This window comes from Equus caballus, unplaced genomic scaffold, assembly GCF_041296265.1.
Source record: "Equus caballus isolate H_3958 breed thoroughbred unplaced genomic scaffold, TB-T2T haplotype2-0000448, whole genome shotgun sequence".
In the NCBI taxonomy this organism is placed as follows: Eukaryota; Metazoa; Chordata; class Mammalia; order Perissodactyla; family Equidae; genus Equus; species Equus caballus.
The window spans coordinates 1,824,232-1,848,867 of NW_027221892.1; the positions used below are offsets into that span (position 1 = coordinate 1,824,232).

At 43.1% G+C, this 24,636-nt stretch overlaps 2 long non-coding RNA genes across 2 annotated transcripts in view; one reads left to right on the forward strand and one right to left on the reverse strand.

Moving 5' to 3' along the window:
* The window catches only part of LOC138922098 (uncharacterized), a 41,492-nt gene extending 21,652 nt beyond the window's left edge, over window positions 1-19,840 (reverse strand). The window contains exons 1-2 of the long non-coding RNA XR_011435180.1: window positions 19,746-19,840; window positions 7,196-7,372 (exon numbers count right to left, since the gene is read on the reverse strand). This is a non-coding gene — a long non-coding RNA (uncharacterized lncRNA). The remainder of the gene's footprint in view (window positions 1-7,195; window positions 7,373-19,745) is intronic.
* Window positions 19,841-24,036, forward strand: LOC138922102 (uncharacterized). Its single transcript, XR_011435184.1, has 2 exons — window positions 19,841-19,960; window positions 20,839-24,036. It is a non-coding gene; the product is annotated as an uncharacterized lncRNA (long non-coding RNA).
* Window positions 24,037-24,636: the final 600 nt, after the last annotated feature.

Below are 24,636 nucleotides of genomic sequence, written 5' to 3' on the forward strand. Positions count from 1 at the left end.
TGGGTTTAGAATTCAGGAAAAGCATAGGAGGAAGCTTCTACATGTTGCATGGTGTCTGGGGCACAGGCTCGTGAAGACTTGACAGGTCAGGGTGACTCCGTGGCTGGTGGCTGGAATCAATCAGAGGAGTCTTCACATGTCTGTGAGTTGATTTTGGCTGTAGTCTGGGTCCTCAGTGAGGGTTCACAGGAGCACCAGCATTTGGCCTCTCCGTGTGACTTGGGATTTCCACTGCATGGTGGCCCCAAGGTTCCAAAAGCAAGCGTCTTTGCAAACAAGTCAGAATCAACATTGCCTTTCATGACATAGCTTCAGGAGTCCTGCAGCATCACATCTGCTATATTCTATTTGTTAAAAGTGAGTTACTTATATCAGCTGAGATTTGAAGGAAGGGGACACGGAAACTGCCCTCAATGAGAAGAGTGTTAAAGGATTTATGGACATATTTTAAAAACACCACAGTCTGCATTTGGGCTACAAATTATTTAAATTCCTCTCACTTGCAAAACATACTTACCTTCTCCCAAGACCCCTCAAAAATTTGATTTCATTACAGCATTTGGGTCCGGGTTCAAGGCCCAGGATCTCATAATCTAAATCAGATCCAGGCCAGATTAAGTTCTTCAGATACAGTCACCCTTGATATAAAGACCTGTGAAGCAAAGAGGTAAGTTTTCTGCCCCCTCTAGCCACACCCCTCTTCCAAACATACACATCTGTGGGGATACAGGCATTGGATAACTGCTACTGATATACCCACTTAAAAAGATGGCAAAAAAAAAAATTTGTTATGTAACAGTGATACAGTGTCGGATACATATGCTGTGTATCCACAGCAATTCTGAGGTACACCCAGGTGCATGCTGGCAGTTCTCTGATGTAGGCTCAGCCCTACTCTCTGGAGGGTTTTTTTCTTGCTTTTGTTTTGCTTTCCCCATGGTGCTTGGCTTTGACTTCTGGTTTCTTGGTTCTGTACTCTGACAAGCTGCACGGTATTTCCATAGATAAAGCATGACAAATTATGAGCTAAAGATGCCAAGTTATAAGGCCCATTATGAAAAAACCTAACATGATTGAATGTAATTAATATCAACTGAAAGTAGGTTTAGAATGCTAAGAATTTATAAAAGTGGTATGATAAATTATAAAAAGCATATTTTAAATGATTAAGACACAATCTTAAAATCTGAAAAATAAGATACCACGAAGGGGTAGGTATAAAAAAGTAGAATTTTATAAACAAAAGTTTTATTAAAATTTAAAACACCTTACACGGGTAAAATAACAGTTTAGATACAACTGAAGACAGAATTAGTTAACCAGAAGAAAGGACTAAAGGGAATGCAGATTAGAGTGAAAAACAAATATGTAAGGTTTAATGAGCTTGTGGGATAAAACTGTATGGTCTAACATATCTAATGGAATGTCTTTGAGGAAAGGAAAGAGGCAATATATGATGTGAAAATGATTGAAAATATTCCAGACTTATCTTAAATCGTTAGATCCCAGAAGTATAATTACCCCCCAAAAGGATAAGTAACAATAAATCTATACCTAGAAATATTCTAAAGGAAATTTCAGAGTCAGATCTTACAAGCAGCCTGGGGAAAAAAGACAGGATAACTACAAAAAACAGTAAGCTTGACGTTAAAGTTAACATCAATAAAATGTCGAAAGATAATATTATATATTCATGGTGCTCAGAAAAATTAACTATCATTCTAGAATTCCAAGCCCAGGTAAACTACCATTAAGCGTAGGCATGAAATAGACATTTTCTAGAGAAACCACGAGGCAGGAGGTGTCTACCACTTATAGACATTCATAAAAGAACTTACAAAGGGTGTCATTTAGGAGGAGGGAAGTCTCCACACTAGGAAGGAATAGGATACTAGATCCAATGGGGATCGAAGAATCTGTTAGATACATGGGTAAGTCCAATTAAGGTTTACCCAAGTTCTGGAGATATAAAAAATTATGGAAAAGAAAAGTGTGTAAGACAGGAGGCAGTGGAGTAACTGGAAGTAACAGATAATAAGCATCTTGTATATCTTGGGAGGAGACTAATCATAACTCACTTTAGACATTCTTAAATGAATTACGGTTATTAAAATTGTTAAAATATCACAAAAGTCAGAGAGAGAAGATAAAACTCTGTTTCAGGAATATAGAAGAGAAGGGACTTTGAAAATTCTCTCATGACAAAAGCACTTAGAATATTGCAAACACCATTGTAAAGGTATACTGAAATGCTCATGATTGAAAGTGTAACACCTCGGCTCCAAAAACAAAGAGTGAATGGACAGCTGGAGTGGAAAGTGAGAGCTGACACAGCTGCTGTGCCAGGAGGCACGTCTGTATAGTGGTGACCGAAGGCTTGGCTGATAGTCGTCCACAAGACAACGTGTAAGTTCTACACTAGGGCTGAAAGGGAGCACCGATGCTTCAGCCGTGCTTGTGGCAATTGTTGATAGTGGTGATCAAAGGGCTTGAGTGCTAATGGTCACATAGGATGTGGGAATTTGAGCAACAGATTTGAGCATGAAGCCTGGACTTGCAAAGGATCTCTGCTCTCCGTGTAAATGTGGACCAAAAGAAAATGCCCACCTTCAATAGGAAATGAAAAGAAATATTGTCTGCTTCAGTTCTGGCTGTGGGAAGGGTAGAAAAAAAATTTTCCCCCTAACATTTTATGACCACATGCTTCCATTCACATGGATTTTTGTGCTCATATTTGTATTGCTTTACTTATGAGGTCTGGGAACTCAGACGACACAGAATTTCTGAGATAAAGTCGCACCAAATGGAAACTTTGAATCTAAAATAACAAAATACAAGAGGAAGCAAGCTATCATGATGTCAGCAGCAGACAGAAACAAATCGCATCACTAATCTGTCAAGAAAAGCAGAATAGAATTATTGGACGGAGACTATGTGGTGTAGACTGGCTAGCTGTTCTCTCAATGTATTTCATCTTCCTCTCGGATTCAGAGATGGAGTCATTACATCTCCAAGTTTCCCTTATGGTTGGCTATGGCCATATGACCAAGTTCTGGCCTATGGAATGTGTCACTTTCAGGCCTACTTGATAGAAACTTCCAAAATACAATCCTCCATTCTCAACCTTGCAGAATGGAGAGAACAGTATGGGTTTGGAGGAGGAGGATCCAAGATGTATACTCAAATAGGCACAAGGAAGACCACTCAGCCCCAAATACCTGTTGATCTGATTTCTGTTTGCAAGGAATATATGGCACAGAGACTGATTGCGTTTTTGCAGCAACAGCTAGCACTAAACAAATCAATAAACTATAAAATATGTGTAAGTGATTAAACAGATAAAAGAAGGAATTGAAAATAAGAAAAAGAAAAACTCTTTCAGTAAGGACCAGGCAGATTTGGAAAAGAACCAAAGTGAATACCTATAAATTATATGCGTCATCTTGTATATCTTGGGAGGAGACTAATCATAACTAACTTTAGACATTCTTAAATGAATGACAGTTATTAAAATTGTTAAAATATCACGAAAGTAAGAGAGAGAGAAGATAAAACCCTGTTTCAGGAATCATATGAAAGCCTGGGGGAGGGTGTGGTCTTTACTCCCAGGGATCATCATCTGTATTATTGATCCTTCAGCCAGTTGCAGCTATGTGACAGTGAGGTCCAGAGACGGTCCTCTGCTTCAAGCAAATTTGGAACTATTCCCTTTAGCGGCTGCCACTCTGATCCTAGATTAATCCATAAAAGCTATGATCTTAAGCATTTTCCATCAAGCTAATGAAGCTCAGCCATCAGGGTTCCTACACTTGCTTGCACTCCTTAAGGGCCTTGGGATAAAATCCAGCAGTTTGTTCACCTGGTCAGAGATTTTTTTGTAACGTTGAAATAGTTTTAAATGCAATTGACTCCTGTCTCCAACTCTCAACTTTCCCTACATCCCATATTCTCTCGTATCAGAAGGCTTGAGAACGACAAAGCTGACTTAGGGTATGACTAAATTTGGCTGAATGGCACTGATTTTTGTGGTTTGCAGTCACATCTGTATTAAGTTATTTAGAACAGATGTAGCAAGATGACCACTCTCCACTGTGCTGATTCATCCTGCACCGTTGTGACACAACAGTGTCACAAAATACGTCAGGTGCAGCGCATGTCCTTTTTTTCATTGGAGTAAAGGCTTCTACCACAGTTCCTCATGCTGTTGACTATTTCAATATTTTACAATAGTTTACATTTTCTTTGGGAATTTGGCTATTATGTGGAATATGTTGACTACAGAGCAACTTGAGTTTTTCTTTATCATTTAAATGTAATAAGATGCTCATTATACAGCTGTTCAAGCCTTGTAAGGTGAGTACAGCAAGGTTCTGAAAACTAAAACATATTTTTGCTGAATTAGAGGAGAAACCCATTCACAAATGAGACGCAAAATATGTATTTAAAAAGCTAATAAAGTTTGAATCCTCTATCTTAACTGAAATGACATTTGGAAGAGTTTCAATGAACCCTGTTAGAAGTGGCAGATTCCTGGTTGGGTGTAGGAAGTTGCTGTGGCTGGGTGGCACGGAGGCTCCAATATTTCACATCCCTCGGTTTCTGTGCCCTTCGCCATGTGACTTGCAGCGTCTGCCAACTCAGCCCTTCGAAACAGGCCTAGACTTGTGAGCTGCTTTGGTCAACAGAGTGGGCAAATGTGCCAGTGTGCCAGTTCTGACCCTAGGCCTTCAGAAGCTGTGTGTGCCTGTGGAGTTGATTTCCCCTCTGTCGTGATCATGAGAACACGTCTGTGTAGCCTGTTGGGGGATCAGGAACCATGTGGAGGAGAGATGCCTCACTCCCCCTAGAGGACATTCCAGACCAGCCAGCACCCAGCTGACAAGCCAGCTGAATGCGGACACCTGAGTGAGCCCAACAGAGCTCGGCAGAGCCCGTCCGAGACCAGCGCAAGCAGCCAGCTACCCCCGAGACTGTGCAGAAATGGTCAGTAACAGGTTTTTTGTTCTACCCAAGTTATGTTTTGAAGTGGGTTTATTATGCTCGTTATTGTGACAACAGATGCCTGACATAGAGGGATGCATTCTTTGTTTTTGTTTTTATTAATGAAAGAAATAAGAGGAAAAACAGCTAAGAATTAGGGAAATATGGGAAATGTAATAAAATGAGCCCTAAACTTCATAGACATTATTCAAATACTGTAGTGGGCTGCACGGTGGTCCCCAAAAGATATGTCCACATCCTAACCCCTGAAATTGGTGACTGTTACCTTATTTGGAAAAAGGGCCTTTGCAGTTGTAGTTAAATTACAGATTTGAGATGAGATCATCCTGTAGGATCCAGGTGGGCCCTCAATCCAGTGACAGCTGTTCTTATAAGACACACACAAGAGAAGACAGACATAGAAGAGGGGGCGACGTGAGGACAGAGACACATTGGAGGGATGTGGCCACCAGCTGAGGAAGCTTCAGCCACCAGAAGCCACAGGGGCGTGAAGTGGATGCTCCCCGCAGTCTCTGCAGGGAACGCGGCCCTGCCGACAACTGGATCTGAGAATCTTGCCTCCAGAGCTGGAGGAGAGGACATTTATGGTTTTTTTAGGCACCCAGTTTGTGGCAACTTGTTACAGTGACCCTAGGAAATTAATGCAGGTACCCAGAAGTAATTTGTAGTCAAAACATTTTAGATTCTGACCAAGCCGCTGCCTCAGAAACCACACGAGCCTCTTATTGTCTGTGATGGTCTCTAGGGAATGAGCTGGTCAGAGTCAGGAAGGAGGGGCTCGAGACCTTCCCATCTGTTCACCAGCAGCGATGCCCTGACACTCACCTGAGCAGGGAACAACGCTTCCCCGGGCCGTTCAAGCCTCATTATCTTCTTCACCCTCGGATCACGGGATTATCCAATTCTTTCTCTACCACAAGTATCAGTATTTTCCAAGATTTTTGTATCTTAATGTCACGGTCATTAGCACTTCCTTAGGCCCATTCCTCACTAACTTTAGAAGCACATCCTGCTTAACACTGTTCAAAAATTATTTAAATACACTGTTTTCGTTGTCCCTCAGTCACAAACAAATGTAGATATTAATCAAACAGAATACTAATCTGTGATAGGAAAAAGCTGTAACCAAAGCCCTGTCAGACACAGTACGTCCGCTAGTTTCCTGTGACTGCATCTATTTCTATTAGGATTTTATGGATTAAGCACTGAAGATCCTAAAAAATAATATTCATTATGTGAACAGTATTTCCCAAGTATGACAGAAATATCACTAGTGGCGTTTAAAATAAAGTTATCTACCACATGTTGGGATTTTTAAATAAGTATGTATTATTCAAATAGATATTAGGAAAAAATAACACACCAACCTATGACTCCACATGTATTACTTCTTATGACAATGCTAAGTTTAAAAAAAAAAAAGTGAGAAAGGGGCCGGCCCTGTGGTGTAGTGCTTAAGTTCGGCACACTCCACTTCAGTGGCCCAGGTTGGTGGGTTCGGGTCCCAGGTGCAGACCTACACCACTCATCGGCCATGCTGTGGCAGCATCCCACATGCAAAATAGAAGAAGACTGGCACAGATGTTAGCTCAGGGAGAATCTTCCTCAAGCAAAAAAAGGAAGCTTGGCAACAGACGTTACCAAACAAACAGAACAACAAACAAAAAACAAGAGTGAGATAAAATGCTGTGGTATAAAACACAGCAAAAACAATGAAGGAGTAGGGAAATGACTTAAGTTTGGAAAATGCCACATCATACATACCTTATACATTTGCTAATTTTTCAATTATGTAAATTCTAGGAAATCAATAAAAACTAATAATTCTTAGCCCTAAGATCATTATTAAACGAGAGTGCTCTGAAGATCAGTCTCTCCTCCACTGCTGGCAACCTTCACAGTTGGCATCACAAATCCTCATTCACCAGTTTTCACCTGAGTAGTAGCCTCCTTCAGATTACACCTCTAAGAAAGTACTGCAGCCTAATAAAACGTCCCAACTCTGTCACATCACACGTCTACATTCTGAGGAACAGATAACAGAATTATACACGTGGAGAAGGAAAACTGCAGAATACTAATTTTCTACATACTCAGAACCTGCCTTTCCTTTGAGATTTGGATACAGTGGCTAGAATCCATCTAACAAGAAGATAATGCCCTAATACCATACTGGTATAAAACGTGCACTTACAACTGGCCAAAGCACAACAGAAGTCTCTCTCTCGCTCTGGTAAACTTCCACGGCAGGTGTTCCTGGTCAGCAGGCGGTCTGTTGCAGGCCGACTCAGGGATCCTGGCTCCTTCCATCTTGCAGCTCTGCCCTGGAGCTTCCTCGTTCCCTGCATTCAGCTGACTGAAGAAAGCAAGCCTGGAAGCAGCAGACTCTTGATGAAGTATCATCGAGACGTGCTCTGAGACAATTCTCCATGTCCCAACCAGCTCTGCTTCCATCTGCTGACCTTTGACTTTCAGTATCTGGTCAGACATAACTAACAGTAGTCTTGCAATCTTGACTCAAAAGCAGTGTTGGGACCCAGGGCAGACTGCCCCCAAAATATGCTACAAGGGCACACTGATTATTTTGACTTAGTTATTTGAGAAGCAGCTGATGCAAAAATTGCACTTTGACCCTTTCCATTTCCCCCTGAAAGCAGCAAACGAATCTCCCATGTGAAAAACAGCTTCCTCACGAGGCTGACCCAACGGCATAAGGGTTAAGTTGGCGTGCTCTGCTTCGGCGGCCCAGGGTTTGCAGGTCCGGATCCCGGGGCGGACCTAGCACCGCTCATCAAGCCACACTGCAGCGTCATCCCACATAAAACAGAGGAAGGTTGGCACAGATGATAGCTCAGGAACAATCTTCCTCAAGCAAAAAGGGTGGGGCTGGGAGGGGGTGGAATTCAGGGCGGAGAGGCCTGTATAAACACACCTTGTTACTTTTTTACTAATTTACCACCACAAGTCCAAACTCTGCTTAGATTGCTTACTAATGAAGCACCCAAACCTAAGTATCTTTGTCCTGTCAAATCCTCACAAATTTAGTGTTTCTGTGTGTAAAAAGTATAAAAGCTGCCTGCTTTGGTCACTTCTGAGCGTTAATTTTAGGATCTCCCACGTGTACGCATTACATTCGAGTTTTCTCTTTAATCTGTCTTGTGTTCATTTTACTATGAGGCCAGCCACAAGAACTCAAGAGGAATAAGGGGGAAATTTCCCCCTCCCGGACAGGGGCATCTGCCACTTCCACTCATACCTGCTTCGCCGCAAGGGAATCTGAAAAGTGAAACCTGGAGCTGTAGAACTGTATCTTATGGAAGGACAGAACCGATTTAGATGGACAGCTAGCCATCTCTGCCACATACCAATGCCCAAAAATTATCATATCGCTTGTCACTCTACCATTAATGAAGGCTTTGCAAGACCTTCGACAACCTTTTCTGAGAAACGCAACTGTCCCTGGAAGAGCATGCCTGGACTTACTACCTCCACGTCTGTAACACAAGGGAGCCACAGACAATACCAATCATTTATCAGTTTAGCTAATCAGCCAAACATGAATCCCTTGGTCCCACCCATGGAGAGATCCTGATTAAGAGAGTCTGGGGTAAGGACAAGGATCTGTAGTTTCAGAGAGCTCCCTGAGTGATTCTGATCAGCCAGATTTGGGACCCCCTGGAGTAAAGTCCCTTCTAACTTCAAAAAAAAATAATATAAACCTAACATATATTTACTAGACAGAGAGCTGAAGTGTGGAGAAGAGGGGAAAAAAGGAGAAGAAGGGTGAATGAGGAAGGAGAGTAAACAAACGCACTCAATAGGGATGTCACACAGGGATTCCAAAACAATCTCTCATGCAAAATGACTCTGAGGAATGTCACTTTTAGCAAACACTGCCTCCACCTCCCACCCTGAAATCCTAGGGTGTTAAACACCACCCATATGGAAAACCAGATTACAGACCCTGAAGATTCTTAATGAAAACCATTTGGTCTCATTTTTTGAAAGACTATAATTCCTACTACCTCTCCTCGAATGATCTAAATTGTCTAAGCTATTTGTAAAAGCAGATTACCATCTTAGTTTAAATTCTAATGGTTTTATAGTTATATGAACTTCTATAACTGTGATTTCTCATTCTAGAATAATTGATCCAATAATACGCATCAAATTCTGGTCCGGAATCCACGATCAGCAGAAATCACAAGTGAATTACACACTTTGAAAGAAGTGGTTTGTTGCTTGCTCTAGGTTTAAAACACAAAGTTTCCATTATCCTTAGTAACTGACAAGCATGCTGGGCTTTGGCTACATTTGATGATTACACTGCTATTATTCCAAATGCATCAAACAATAAATATCTTTTTCCTATTAGGCTTCCTATTACCTTACTTGTTTTTATTTAAAACTTTTCGTGTTTCTGTTTAAAGGGGGGAAAAAAGCATATAAGAGAAAATAAAAGAGAAATAGGAACATGAAACACATTGAAAAGCACTGGCAATTAAGACTGAGATTATCCAGCTTCAGCAAAATGCATCTGAAACTAGAAGAGCTGAAGTACTTAAAATTTGTTTTAAGAAGCCTATGTTCGGATCTCCAACAAGCACTACATGTGTCTCAAATGCAGACATCCCTGCTATGGAAGGACTCTCCTGGCTGTCAGCTTAGTAAGGGGCTGACTCTGCTGGAAAGCATGACATTACACAATTACAAATGCTTGACAGTTCATGTGGTTTAGACAATTTGAGCACTCTGAATTGAATACCAAACAAAAACAGTAGTGCTATTTGGTTTCATATAATTTGACTTATGGCTTCTGGAACATCTTTTAATTTTTTCTGTATTTGTTCATTTTAAGGAGTGACTGTCATACTACGGTGGCTTAAAATAAAGTTTACAATATAACCAATGTGTATCTAAGAAATAGTCCTCATAATATGAGATAATTATGATACAAAAACAATTATCAAAGGCTAGAAAACAATAGGCAAAGGGAGAGTCCCCAAAAGTGCCCTTTTTAGCAACCAAACTGCCTAAGCAAAGAAGTAAGATTTCCCAAATCCTATGGTGTGATCTTACCAATTTCTAATGAACTGGAAGATGCAATCCTTAAAACTAAAAACAAAATCCAATTACTTTTCTGCTTTAGGGACTCAGCATCTGCTAGAATGACAGTCATATACGCTGGTTTAGAAACAAACCTACTAAGATAAAGAAAGCAACTTCAAAAATGCGGGTATATACAGCCTTCCCTCTCCACAGTCTTCCACACTCCCATTCCTATTTTGACTTTTCCTTTTTGTCTCGAAACTCCAACACTCTCAGGCATAACAGTCTTGTCTGGCTGTCCTCTCCCTCTGACCAGGTCTGACAGAGTGTTAGGAGTCAGCCAGCCTCTACCGTTTTCACCTCTGTATCCACACACACCTTTCCTCCCCTAGGAAACAGGAGGAGTCGTGGTACCAACCCCCATATGCTCACTGTGAGGCTCAATCCTCAGTTAACTGAGGATAAACTCAGTACGTAATGTCCTTAGACCAGTGTTTGGCACCTGGCAAGTGCTCAGCAAGTATTAACCATCATCATCATCAAAAACAATCTTCTGTTTGATATCCCTACTGCTGAAAGTACTTTCAGACCATAATGCTGCAAGAACATATCTTCTCCACCATCACCCCCACCAGATCTTTTTCATACAAACTGAATAGTCCCTGTGTAGACAGACTTCGCAAAAAGAAAAGACATAAGTGTATGTTTTTTAAAAATTTGGCAGGTACAAAAAATAATTTGAATATGTGCGAGGCACTAAGCATAACATAAGAAAACCCTGAGTACAGATCACAGTTTAAGAAAATTAAATTCAGGGGGCCAGCCCCATGACCAAGCAGTTAAAATTCTGCACACTCAGCTTCAGGAGCCTGGGTTCACAGCTTCGCATCCCAGATACAAACCTACTCCACTCATCAGCCATGCTGTGGAGGCATCCCACACACAAAACAGAGGGAGACAGGCAACAGATGTTAGCTCAAGACGAGTCTTCCCCACCAAAAAAAAAAAAAAAAATTAAATTCCTATCTTTCAGTTCCGTTTTGGGATCCCTATCACCTTCTCTCTTCTAATAGAGCTACCCACTAATTTGAATGTGTTTGTAATTAATCTGCTTTATTACTTTGCCATATCTGTATTCCTAACAGTATGGACTTTTGCTTCACATGTTTCAAAACTTTAAAAAAGGAAAAATACTATGTGCATTCTTCTGGAAGTAGCTTTTTTTCCTCAATATGATATTCCTGACAATAATCCTCAGTGGTGCAGGTGGCTAAAATCCATTCAGTTGCACTCCTATAGGAATACAATTTATCCATTCTCCTCGGATGGACACTGCTTCCAGTTTTTGCCTTTTACAAACAGTGCAACTGTGAGCATTTTGTCATGTCCTCAGGCACTCACATACATGCGTTTCTCTGGGGCACCAGTTTGCCAATTTTAGCATGCATTAAACCACCTGAACGGCTTGTTAAGACTGAAAGCTGGCTCATCCCCAAAGCCTCTGATTCAATAGGTCTAGGGTGGAGCCCCAAATTTTGCATTTATAAGAAGTTCCTGTGAGATGCTGAAAACACAATTTAGAAGCACTGCTCCAGGATAAAGACCCAGGAGTAGAATCACTGGGTCAAAGTGTACATCCATCTTTAACTTTACTAGGTAATCCCAAAGTTATGGTACCAATTTACAATCCCACCAGTTGTGTGTAAGCATTCCAGTTATTTCCGCCCTTCCTAAACAGCAGACATTGTCAGATTTTTACACTGTTGCCAACCCAATGTTATGAAACTATACACCACGTTGGTCCTAAACTGCCTTTCCCTAATTGCTAACGAAGTCGAGAATCTCTGCATGCAGGTTTCCTCTTCTGTGAGATGCCTACTTGGGTCATAGGCCCATTTTTCTATTGTTCTTACTGATTTGTCACTGTTTACCTTTCTAGATACAATCCTTTCTCAATAATACGTACTGAAAATATCTATTCTCACTTGTGACTTGTCTGTTCACTTTCTTGATGGTTTCTTTTCATAACCACAAGCTGTCAAATTAATGCTGTCAAAGCGGTCAATCTTTTCCTTTATGGTCTACACCTTCTGTGATCTGTTTAAGAAGCTCTTCCTTGTATTAGACTCACACAATTACTGTCCTACATTGTCTTCCAAAAATTTCATAGTTTTGCCTTCTGTATTTAAGCCTTTAATTCACCTGTAGTTGATTTTTCTGAATGATATGAATTAGAAATGTATCCCACTCTCAAGAAGTTTCCTATTGGCTAAGGCCCACAGATATGACCAACTATAACTTCAGAGAGGATAATGATTCCTGTTAACCCCTACCTTATTGAGGTTTATTCTGCTCTCTCATCAAGGCAAACCAAACACTGGATAATTTTCATACGGAAAACTTGGAGGGTTATTAGCAAATTAGTCAGACTATGATCCCCACCCCACCATACTCCAGGAAGAATCCTTAAAAATACCACACACACAAAAAAAGAGGCCAGCCCTGTGGCCAAGTGGTTAAGTTTACACACTCGGCTTCAGCAGCCCCAGCTTTTGCCAGTTCGGATCCTGGCTGCAGGCAGGGCCATGGCACCACTCATCAGGCCATGCTGAGGCAGCGTCCCACAGAGCACAACCAGGAAGGCCTACAAGTACAATACACAGCTATGCACTGGGGAGCTTTGGGGAGAAGAAGAAGAAAAACAAAGGTGCAAATCGTAAAAACAAAAAACAAATCTTTTTAACTCTAAATTTAGTCTTATTCTAAAAAACTGAAAGTTGAGCATTGGGGAAAGTGTGGCAAAATGAGCATTCTCAACAGTACTGGCTGGAATATAAATCTATACAAACTTTCTAGAGGGTTATTTGCAATATATCAAAAGCCTTAAAATACATATCTTCTTTGAGCTATCAATGACTCTTTACAGAACTTATCTTAAGGAAACAACTGAACAAAATACATATTTAGGAATATTCACCATGGAACTCTTTCTAATAGAAAAAATTGGAAACAGCCTAATCTCCAACAACGCAGGATGGGTTACAGACGTAGCTGCTGCAGCACATCCATATATGGTCATGCGCCACCTAAGGACGTTTCAGTCAACAGTAGATCACGTAGATGATGGCCATCCCATGAGATTCGTACCACAGAGCCTACATGTGTAGGAGGCTATGATAGAAGAAAATTTTATATATTGAGGTGTACGGGGAAGCCGTTCTGGTTTAAATGCGATTTGGACTAAATTTTATTTAAACCAAAGAAGCCTGACTTACAGCCTGTCAAATGTTCGTTGTATATTGTCCCAAAATAAAGAATGTACTCTTTTTTTTTTTCAATATTTCTTTTTCTGCTTTATCTCCCCAACCCGCCCCCCCCCGCACACAGTTGTATATCTTAGTTGCAGGCGCTTCTAGTTGTGGGATGTGGGACGCCGCCTCAACGTGGCCTGATGAGCGGTGCCATGTCCGCACCCAGGATCCGAACCCTGGGCCGCGGCAGCGGAGTGCGCGAACTTAGCCACTCAGCCACAGAGCCGGCCCCAGAATGTACTCTTTGAAGGTAAGAACCAATGCCTCTCTTCTTATGACACCAGTACTTTTTGAAGATAAGTGTCCTTTCCCATGACACTGGGGTCATGCTGACCCACTGTGTATGTACTAATCTATAACAAAGTATCTCCTTGAACCCTTGAGAGAATGTACCCCTGTCACACTTGATGTATGTCTGTTTGGAAATGGTATATAATGGTGCTGAAAAATCACTCTTCTTCACAGCACTTACGAAGGCTGCACTCCCAGGCTGCAGTCCTCAGCTTGGCTCGAATAAAACTCCCCGCTGTAGAATGACTATTGATTATTCGTGTCAACAGCTCGACCATCTAGGTTTGTGAAAGTACACTTTATGATGTTTGCACAATGATAAAATCACTTACACATTTCTCAGAACGTATCCCCATTGTTAAGCAAGGCATGACTATAGTGGAATACTATGATGATTATATAGCTGTGTTAATGTGGAAAGATGTTTCTAATAGTCTGGTAATTTCTAAAACCAGTTAACAAGATGCACATATGATATTCTTTTATTCTCAAATATTTATGGAGAGCCTTGTGTATGCCAAGCACCAAGCAAGTGACTGGTAAACAAAAAGAGATCTGTTCCCTGCTTCTAAGGAGTTTACAAGCTTTGGAGGGGGATGAGGGGGAGGGAGACAGGCCACATATATATCTTCCAACTGACTCCTGTTGGCATATTAAAGGGATATACGTTTTGAAAATACAGACCATTTCTATGTGTCTGTGTATCTATGTAATATCTGCAGCACCTCATCAGCATAGTCTACAAAGAGAACACACACACTCAGCTGTATGGACTAGGAAGTGGGTCAACAAGAGGATACTTGGAGCAACTGCCTTGTGATGAACTGAAGCACACAAATCTTCTACAAAAATGCTCTAGGGAGAATCTTAAGAAACGCAATGTAGTTATGGAAAGTCATCCACTGGAAGACAGATGCGAGACAGATCGCAGAACCACAGAAAAAGAATTGGAACAAAGAGCTTCCGCTGTTGACAATTCAAGACTAAGACTGACCAAGATCAGGTACAAGTTCTTGAACAAATAACTGTTCTTCTACAAGTCTACAGCTTTACCCTTCCCTACTATGTTGGGATCTAACAAATAATAATGAAGCCTCCAAGATAAGAAAGATCTCATAATTAGGGTCAGGCTCAAAGGATTCTGACATTCTATATCCATTTCATTTAAACATCTGCACTACAATCAGTAAACTTACGAGAGTCATTAATTATAAAGGGAAAATTTTTTTCTTTGGAGCACAGAAACATGTCAGACACCTCAACCAAGAGATCAAAAGTTAACATTCACCAGCGATAAGACCTATCTACATCACACATGTGCCAATATGATGCACTGAGAAGGGAACAACCTCACCACTGTGGTATTCTTGTCACAAATGCTTAACCCTCAATTTAATCATGAAAGAACACCAGATAAATCCAAACTGAGGGACATTCTGCAAAATAACTGACCGGTACTCTGGAAAAGTACCAAGGTCACGAAAGATAAAAAACTGTCACAAATTGGAAGACACCAAGGAGACACCATAACTAAATGCAGTGTGGGCTACTGGACTGGATCCTCGACCAGAAAAAAGACATCAGGGGTGAAACCCGAATAAAGACTTTATTTTTTATTTCTATTTTTTTTTAAAGATTTTATTTTTTCCTTTTTTCTCCCCAAAGCCCTCCGGTACATAGTTGTGTATTCTTCGTTGTGGGTCCTTCTAGTTGTGGCATGTGGGACGCTGCCTCAGCGTGGTTCGATGAGCAGTGCCATGTCCGCGCCCAGGATTCGAACTAACGAAACACTGGGCCGCCTGCAGCGGAGCGCGCGAACTTAACCACTCGGCCACTGGGCCAGCCCCCCGAATAAAGACTTTAGATTAACTCTATCAACTGCCTGGTTTCAATAACCACACTATGGTTACATAAGAGGCTAACAAAGGGACGCTGGTTCTAAGGTATACAGGAATTCTCTGGGCTATTTTTGCCATTTTTTTCTACTTCTAAAATTATTTCAAAGTAAAATGTTTGCAAAAGTAACTTCACATGAATGATAAAGAGATATGGGGGATCACTCAATAACTCTTACATAAAAATATGCTACCTCCTCGGGGCTGGCCCTGTGGCTGAGCGGTTAAGTTCGTGCGCTCCACTGCAGGTGGCCCAGTGTTTCGTTGCTTCGAATCCTGGGCGTGGACATGGCACTGCTCACCAAACCACGCTGAGGTGGTGTCCCACATGCCACAACTAGAAGGACCTACAACGAAGAATCTACAACTATGTCCTGGGGGGCTTTGGGGAGAAAAAGGAAAAAAAAAATATGCTACCTCCTCCAATAATTGTGCTAAAAAAAACCCAGTAATTGCAAATAAGGCGTAAACCAGAATAATCTGTAAGTATTCACTAAAAACCTGTGATTGGGATAATCTAGAGAGCCGACTAACTTTCCTAGGGCACTGAAGTCTCTCCAGATAAATAATCTACCTCATTTTCCCTATTAATCTTTTTTAATTCAATTCAACTTATATTTATTTAACATCTACTATGGGCATGGAACTGTGCTGGGGCCTGATCAGATTTTGATACATTAAGAACATTTCAGTACACAAAATGAGAAAGAAAAACAGAAAGTAACAAAACTGGAAGGAACTTTTCACTCCCATACAATCTAGCAATCAATACCGGCACCCTTTTTAGTGTGATTGCTGCTAGGAGCTCAAGTGCATCCCCTTCAGCATAAGCGGTTCTGACCTCTACAATTATCTCCAAAAATTATCCCTGAAGATGCCAAAATGACTCTAAAACATACTCCATTTCTAGTACTTTTTTTCCATCTAATCATTATGTTGTTGGTGCATTACAGTACACAACACAAAATTAAAGAACTTGATTCTCTGAACGTCAAGGAAGGGTCAAGCTGGTATAAACCCACAGACGTTTACTTACTATCCTCTTAGAAGAGGTCAAAGGCAACATCACAGAAGGCCGGGGTTCTCAAAGTGTGCCCTCAGAGTCAGCAGCTTTAACATCACCCAGGAACTTGTCAGAAATGCAAATTCTCAGTCCCAGTCCAGACCCGCTGATTCAGAGACCCAGCCCAGCATCTGCGTTTTCACAAGCCCCCCCAGCTGACTCTGATGCACCATCAGTTTGAGAACCACTGATGGAACAGCAGAAAGACTGGCCCCGTGAATCCGGAGGCCTGATTCCAATCCTTGCTCTGCCACTAACACCTCTACAATGCATTAGCCGCTCAGCTTCTGTGGGGCTCAGCCTCCTGATCAGTGAGGGAACTGCAATAGCTCACTACCACAGTCCTTACACCCTAATTTGATAACCATGAAAGCATTCATTTGTATAAGGCCTAAAAGTGAAAACACCACTGCAGTATTTCACCACGTATTTCTCTCTTTCATCCAAATGAAACAATTAAAATTTCTTCTTGGCATCCACCAGCCTCTGAATCAGACTTAACATAGCTACAATAATTTCTTCTGATTTTAAATAAAATTGTGTTTACTACTTTGCTGTAGCAAAAGCCATATAAACGCTAATTTTACAGTTTCCTATTTAGTTCTCTATCAAGCCTATTTTGGAGCAATTCCTCATAATAACAAAAATTCCAAGAAACCCACCTACTACAGACTGAATTGTGCACCCCCCCCTACACACACACACACACACACACACACACAATTTTGATGCCGAAGCCCTAATCACCAATGTGATGGTATTTGGAAATGAGGTCTTTGAGAGGTACTTAGGTTTAGATGAGGTCAGAACGGTAGGGTCTCCAAGACGGGATCAGCGTCTTTAGAAGAAGACGAAGAGAGACCAGAGTTCTCTCTCCATCTCTGCCATGTGAAGACACAGCAAGAAGGTGGCTGTCTGTAAGCAAGGAAGAGCCCTCACCAGGAATCAGCACCTTGATCTTGGACTTAACCTCCAGAACTGGGAGAAGTAAATGACTGTTGTTTCAGCCACCTGGGGTTATGGTGTTTTCCTAGAGCAGCCCACAACGACCAACACACTCACTCAAAATACCCCTCTGCTGTGGGCATAGTTCAGAAGAACTGTGCTCCAACCTCGCATAAAGAATGTGTGTGATCAGACCACTGAAGTACTCAGCAACTATGAAAGAGAAAGAATTTTAAAACGTACAGATCTAGATACTTCCATTACTAAGAAACACAGCTTAATTTCATCTCCTAGTCATGGATTTATAAACCGCGATTCTTCTCACAGCCTGTGGAAACTATGACAAAAACCTCTCAGGGGAGATGTGAGAAAGAGGGAGAGAGGAGAATCAAATAAGAAGAGTCCGTTTTATAAAGGTTAGAGAGTTCTCTTCGAACACAAACCTAGGTAGCATGAATGTGGGCAGAAATGTCCCACCAATCAAGTGAATACCCACTAATCCTTGAGACCTAACTCAAATGCTGTATCCTGCAAGCTCGCGCCACTCCTTCCCAGGCAGTCAGTCATAAATTACTCTGTGCTCCCCTTTCTCCATTTCAGCACTGAGCAAAAGGCACTATACTTGCTTATGGATCTGTCTCTTCCACCAGACCTTGAAATCATCTAGGGCAGCGTGTTACTCTCTCCAGCACCTAGAATGGTGACTGGCATGAAGCAGTTTGCTCAAGTGGAGCCACTCTGCTTTGCTGAATACAAGAGGAACTCTCTGTGCTATCTCACAGCTTTTCTGCAAATCTGAGATTATTCCGAAATAAACAGGTTTTTTAAAAAAGGCACCAGGAGCCACTGTATTATCAGTAATAATCACACCTGCCTTACATGTCACGCAAGAAGACAACAGCTACTAGAGAGCCTTGCCTCAGTGTTTTTCAGACGTGCCAGCAGAAGTCAGTAACCTTACATGTAGCAAACTTGAAAAACAATGAGTAACAAACACTTGAGACGCTAATCCTGACCTTAACTTTGGTCAAACTGTTTAACTTTAGTCTCAGTTTGTTAAAAGGGAATAGTAATTCCGACCCTACACGGCTGCCGTGCTACATGAAGTCTACAGAGTATACATCAAATGAGCTCTCCTAACGATGTTCTAATCAATACGTGTTAGTGACCTTCCCCAGGCAGTGTTGCATCTGGACTAACGCTTCACCGCAAACCAGGTGCATACTGTAACTAGTTCCACCGGCACGGACTGTAAAGTCCCGACACAATCACCATTCGGGCTATGATTACCTAGAAAATAATCCTACATATGTGTCCACAGATGCCAACCCTGCCAAGATGTCCTAGTCCAGAACCCCCCAACCCAATAAACAGGCTATTCAAAACTCAACGCAACCGCAGGGGTCAGCAGCTCCTGGCACCCACCTCCCCCCGACTAAGCTCCAGAAAGCGGGCACGCACACTCAGGCCGTGCTCGCCCACTAGGAAGAGGTGGGTATCTCCAGGGACGATCCCGCTGCTGCCAACAGCGACGTGCGGCAGCCTGGGGTCTCCCGCTAGTTGCTGAGAGCAGCTGGACCCTGAGTGGCCAGGACCGTCCACTTCCAGGCGTGGTGCTCTCGGGCACCAGCATCCTCAACCGAAGGAGGCGAGGGTGGCAGCAGCGCATCGGTGCGCTGGGGAAAACAGGGCGTGGGCGGGCAGCCACGGACACCACCGCCCGGACTAGAAACCCACACCGGGCAGCTCCCCGCCTGGGCGCCCGCGTTCCAGTCGGAGAAGCCAGGCGGTCGGAAGCGCCCCGACTGCGTGCAGGGGTGCTTGGGGCGCCCGGGGCGCCGCTTCCGCGCCAAGAGCCCGGGCCCCGCGGGGAAACGGAGGCCCGCCGGGTCCCCGGGAGCCCGGCTCGCGGAGCGAGCAGGTGACAGCGGGGGCAGGGCGGCTGCGACGCCGCGCGGGCGGCGGGCGGGTGTCGGGCGAGTCTGGGCGGCGTCGGGAGGGACCGGCGAGCGGGGGAGGGGCTGAGGCGGGGGGAGGAGGGAGGAGGAAGAGCGAAGGGCCCTGGCGGGACTCCCGGCGCCCAGCTGCACGGCTCGAGCCCTCAAGCCACCGCCCCCAGGCCCCGCGCAGACGCTGGACGGTCCCCGCCTCCAAACCTCCCCCCCCCGGCCCGGTCAGAGAATAACTTACCCGTTTGCCGACGCAATCGCTCCTGCTGGCCCCTCTGACGGACTCCTCCGGCTCGTCGTCTTCCGGTGATGAAACCGGAAGTCCCACCCCTCCCCAAGAGGAAAACGGAAAGCCGAAGGAGTCAATCTAAGGAAGGGGAGACGCGCGTCAGGCTGAGAGCCTGGCGGCGTCTGACCGGGAAGGCCACCTGGCACTTCCAGCGGCTCCCCGAGCGGGTAACCCCCGGGCGATCCCGCCTCCTCCCTCTCCATCCCTCCTCACTCCACCCCTTCGCTCGCCCGCGGTAAAGAACCCCGAGGGCGGTGCGGGAGAAACGGACGCGCCCGGGCCGGGCGGGAGCCGGAGGCCTGCGGGCCGGGCGGCCGGCCTCCGCCTCCACCGGCCCAAGCGATGCCCGGCGCCTCTGAGGCCTCCTCTAACGGAGCGAGGTTTTCCTGCTGTGCCAGGCGCGTGCGCACCTCCGGGTTAGGAGAACAGCCTCTGGATGCTCCTAGCAGGGGTCCTCAGAGTCGCAGACCCTAGGAAGCCACGAGCCGAATTCGGATTCTAACGGGTTCTAATGAAAAATGCAGGAGGATCGGGGTCCAGTTCTCAGAAGAGGGGGCTGGGCTGCGCTGGGCTGGGCTGGTGTCTGGCTAACACAGAGGCTGAGGGAGGGATGCGCTGGAATGAACATGTGGAGCGCGAAGAAGCCCAGACCAGGTTCTTTGTGTGTCTGTGGCCGACTGCCTTCCTCCAGCTGCAAGTGCAGAGAACGTGTGTCACCACAGGGCTCTTGCACTGTCCAGCACACACTCACGCAAGGTTTATTTTTATGAATACAACGTAAAACCAAGAACATTCCCAGTCCTCGTTATCTTCCATAAGAGCATCTACCAAATCTAACTGACAGTCCAAACCTGGACAGTCCCAAACCTGACATGTTGCCCTCCTTCAATACGATGACGTCCCCTCCTGATCATGTCACTATATACTCCCAATAAGTATACTGGGTGGTCATCTTTATCCATGTGCATATGCTTCTTTGGTAAAATTTTTTAAAGCAAATACTTAAATTTCTCTATCCCCAACCTCTTTGTCTTCTTATTACTAGTTAATTGGTCTTCTGGCTAATCACTGGGCGGATTTCTGTCATCCCTCTGAATGTAATCTATCTGGAAAATACTTCCTATCTGGCTCCCAAACCACAGCAAGACCCAGGTAGCCACATGGCTTGGGTTTGGGTAGAAAACGTGGACCCATCAATGAGAGCTGGGGAGACCCATCATGACCCGGGGAGGCAGAAAACCACGGCTCTGGACTCAGGCATCCCAGGGTTGGAATCTCCTAGATTCAATGACCTCATTCGTCCTCCTCCTCTCCTCACCTGGTGGCAGCTGAATAATTGACCAAGACACTGCAGGTCTCAGAGATTCAGCAGGAATGCAGATCAGCAAATACATCTTCTTATTTAGTGACTTGGTAAAACTGATGTTCCCTTGCTCAGAAATGGTTATATTTTACAACCAACTTTTGTTAATTGACTACTATGAACACCCTTGTTAAAATATAAATTGGCGTCAGAAACCTCGTGTACAGTTAGTCCTTGGGACCTCTGCCAAATACATCAGGTAGGTCCACGGAATCCGAAAACCTCACAAGATTCAACCAAATCTGGCGAGCATGGACTGTGCTTAAATAGTGACGAGTACCAAACACCTGCGAATATTTAACCAAGAGGACTTGATGTTGTCCAGCACCAGAGAAGAAGTGGCTCCTTATGGATGCCTCAGCGAGGCTGATGCCACAGGTGGGTCCCGTTTCTGTGACAAGAGGCAGGGTAAGCTGGCCCCATGATCCAGCCGTTTTAGAGATGACGCAGCAAGCTTTAAAACTGACATTTCAAGCACCCACAAAGAGATGGAATGTGTGGCACTTTGTTTTTATTTGGAATCATAAGAGAAACATTTTTAATAAACCCTTAACTTCTTCTCCATTAATGCTATTTAAATAGTGAATTCATAAAGACTGAAGTGATTTGTTTACTTATACTTAGCTGTAGAAAACTTACGTGCTTTTGTTTATTTGTTTACACCATCAAATCCAATCAAGCCAAACAAGATGGTCGACTGAAATGACTGATGAATGCAACCTGAGCTGACAGCTTTAAATTTGGGATGTGTTACTGATGTCAGGTTGATCAGTTCTCTGTCTAAAATTGATGCTATTTAAAGCTTTGAACAATTTAGATGTAGTCACTGAGTAAAATCCCAACGGGGTGAGAGAATTCCATCAGGGCTGATTCTGCTGTGGTGAATTTCCATGTGCGCAGGTGTCAGAGGGAGAGTGGCCTCTCCCGATGGGGTAGTGAGACAGAACAGGATGCAGGAGGGGCGGTGGGCTGGCGTCACTCACAGCAAAGGTAAAGAGGCTTAGAATAAAGATAGACGCATCTTCTCACAAGGAATCCCAAATGGCATAAGAGTGTGAATATTGGTCATTTCTGTTTCAAAACTTTTCAAGAAAGGAAAAAGTGAAGGGGAGGCAAGAAGTGAATATGTATCACGCTTCAATAACTCATCTGAAAATGAACCCCCAGGGAAATCATGGTAGTCGGTGGGGTAGACCAATGTTTTTATTAACAATATAAAAGGAATGTGTGGTGAAAGCAACGGTGACATAAGTACTGACAGTCAGTGGATGAATGATTATGTGTCCTGAGCACCTCAGGACACAGCAAACTAGAGCAATTCCACCAATCAAATGGCAAGAGAAGTCTAATCGAAGAACCATCCTTGTGCTGGAAGGGCAGAATGAGTCCAGTCCGGGGACTACTGGGGCCAGACTTGGGGAAATCAAGTTGTTGAAGGTAGCTGTGACTTTAGAGAGGTGTGCAACAGAGACATTAAGCCATTTCCAGTGTCTCTACCTTTAAAATAGTTTATTACTGGTCCAAATGTCCAAAGACGTATTAAAGAGGGAAAATATTATTTACTGGACAGAAATTCTCTGGATATTTAGATTCTATTCCTGTCCAGGGATGTGAGAGAGGGGATATGTCAGCAGCTCAGATGTAAGCTGGAAGGTTCCCGTCGTTGTTAATGCAGCTTAGCCGTCTCTAGGAAAAAGGCAGCAAATAATTGGGATCCTTCTATGTAGTTCCACCTAACAAAAGAAGAAATAAAGAGAAACTGTTATTTCCATTCAAATAATGGAGGAAAAGTAGTCTACAATTTAAACAGGAAGATTTGATGACATAAATTCAATCTAAAATATGCAGCATGTCGGAAGGTTACTGATGTGGACACCCTGTGGTTTGCACACTGAGAGATCAGCCCCCTCAAGAACCTGCTCACTGTTGATTTTCTCCTTCTGCGCGTGCTCTCCATCGTCCACAGTGCCCAGCGGGAGCATCATCACACTCTTTTGGATAACATCCTGGAATATATTGGCAATTGGTGTGGTTGATCCATCCCGGATCATATCTGGTTCTGTTCCAAACACTGAAACACAGGAAAAGAAGGCATTGAATAAATTAATGAGAAGACTACCCCCAGTGATCTCCGCAAATGTCGTGTTCACTTTATCTTTCTTTCTTTTTTTTTTTTTTTCCCACCATGAAATTTGGTGGCTGGGATAAGTAAGCGTCTTGATATCATGCAATTTATATTCTAAAATAGTCAATAGAGTCAAGAAGAAAACTGTGGTTGCCTTATTTACTATTATCTACTTTTAAAAAATATTTTTAAATAATATTTTAAAGTAACGTTAGACTTACAGAAAAGTTGCAAAAGTAGTACAGAGAGAGTTCTCATATATTCCTTACTCTGCTTTCCCTAATGTTAACATCTTACATAACTATTGTACAATTATCAAGAATAGGAAATTAACATTGGATAATATTATTAACTAGACTCAGCCTTTATTTGAATTTCACTCTTTCCCTTCTGCTGTACCAGGATCCAATGCAGAATCCCACACGGCATTTTGTCATTGCTCCTTAGTCTCCTCTTGTCTGTGACTGTTTCTCAGTCTTCCCTTGTCTTTCATGACCTTGACCCTGCTGAAGAGTACTGATCAGTTGTTTTGTAAAATGTCCCTCAGTTTGGGTTTATCTGACGTTTTTTCACGATTGGAAGAGGTCATGTGTTTTTGGCCAGAGTACCACAGAAGATGTACCTACCTACTTTTATGGTTGCTTCACGAATTAAGTATTAGAAACACTAATATTAAATATTAGGAACACATTTCTTTGGTGTTTTGTGTTTCTTTTGTAACCAACATATGAATAAATCGCTGTACTCAACTTTCACCTGAATGTTGCAGTGTTTGTACTCAACTTTCAAGGTATCCCAGGAAACAGTTTTAATGGATATCCTGGGGTCTAGAAAGAGATGAGTTGAAACCTTCTAGGCTATAGGGAAAGTTGCCAGAGATGGAGTGGGAATGAAAAATAAATGAAGACACAAAAGAGAACATGCCATGTCTTCTGGATCCACAGAGCAAGGCGTGAATGTGAATAAAGATGATGTACACTCGTGCATTGCTTAACGACAGGATACATTCTGAGACATGCATCGTTAGGTGATTTAATTGTTAGATGGTTTAATTGTTGTGTACTCACACAAACCTAGGTGGTATAGCCTACCACACGCCTAGGTGATATGGTGCTAATCTTATGGGACCACTGTCATACATGCAGTCCGTTGTTGACGAAAAACTCATTATGTGGCAGACGACTGTCCTTTGTTGGCAGGACTGGTTTAGCACACAGACAGACAAAAAGGTGCCTTATGCATTCCTGCATTTTCCTGTATTTCATGTCTTTACTGTTGAATTTGACATTTCAATCACACATCTCTCTTCAGCTGGCATTCCATTTAACTTCCTAACTCTTCTTCCTCTTTTCTTC